At 42.8% G+C, this 1,164-nt stretch overlaps 1 protein-coding gene across 2 annotated transcripts in view; it reads right to left on the bottom strand.

The window, feature by feature from the left end:
• Window positions 1-917, bottom strand: part of LOC143741129 (synaptic vesicle glycoprotein 2C) — a 46,442-nt gene extending 45,525 nt beyond the window's left edge. For both annotated transcript variants that reach the window (XR_013204948.1, XM_077233495.1), the window contains exon 1: window positions 599-917. The gene's annotated coding sequence lies outside the window, so the exon portion shown is untranslated. The remainder of the gene's footprint in view (window positions 1-598) is intronic.
• Window positions 918-1,164: the final 247 nt, after the last annotated feature.

Below are 1,164 nucleotides of genomic sequence, written 5' to 3' on the forward strand. Positions count from 1 at the left end.
CAAAGATCCATACGAACACAGTCTTATTTAATTCGTGAACAACTATCAATCACATAAGTGTGTGTATGTGTGTGTGTGTGTGTGTGTGTGTGTGTGTGTGTGTGTGTGTGTGTGTTAACTGTTACCCACTGAGAGACAAATTCCCTTTGCTGTTCAAAAGCAAAAAAAATATTTAAACCTGCATGACTAAACTATATATAATATAAAATAATAAAACTATAAACTATAAATAATAATCTAAAACAGATGAATGAATTTGATGAATTTACGCAGGTAAATTATTTTTAGAAAAAACACAATTTAACGTCACGATCTTCATGGGAAAAAGTGAATCGACAGAAATATAAAACGGGAAGCGTTCACACGGGACGCGTTCTGCTTTAATTGCCCATTAACGTCCATAAGAGTCAGACTGGGGCGTTCGCGTCGTGTTTGTAGCCTAATATGTGGTGTCAAGTTAAAAACAGTTCAACTTCTCCGCTCCGTTTTCAGGCTGAACGCAACAACGCGTCCGTGTGAACGTTCCCTGTGCGCAACTAAAGTTTATTTTACGCTTTTGACCGGTGCGTAAACCTACAAAAAAAAATGAATCACTTACCGACTGTACGTGAGTCCGGACTTCACTGGCGCGCGGCCATGTGAGCGCGGGAAGGCAGATCTTCCTTTAGCGTTTTTTTCTCTCCTCACAATGCAGCAGCAGCGCGTCTCTCTGCAGCACTTGAAGAAAAGCTGAGAAGAACTGATGGAGAGAGAGAGAGAGAGAGAGAGAGAGAGAGAGAGAGAGAGAGAGAGAGAGAGAGAGAGAGAGAGAGAGAGAGAGAGAGATTAAATCAATAGTTGTATCGCGGCAGTCCCAATCGATGTGACGCGACGCGGGGCGGGGGAGAAGAATGAGCGCGTTGGGATCATATCATAGTGAGTATATACTATGACTGTATGCGTGGATATGAACACCCCCACCCACCCGTGACGCATTGCTCTTTCTCCGCAAGTCACGATTCTCTGGAGGCTCTAGGGCATTTTCCTGCTGTGTTGGGGTGACTCGTGCTTTAGTGTTTTTAACTTTCTGTGATACTCACGCCTCAGAAGAACAATCACCCAAAAAAAAAAAAAAAAAAAAACTATGCGGCACTCGTGTTCTGATTGCAACTCATCGTGATTGAA

This window comes from Siphateles boraxobius, unplaced genomic scaffold, assembly GCF_051911475.1.
Source record: "Siphateles boraxobius isolate OS27281-9 unplaced genomic scaffold, OSU_SipBor_1 18, whole genome shotgun sequence".
In the NCBI taxonomy this organism is placed as follows: Eukaryota; Metazoa; Chordata; class Actinopteri; order Cypriniformes; family Leuciscidae; genus Siphateles; species Siphateles boraxobius.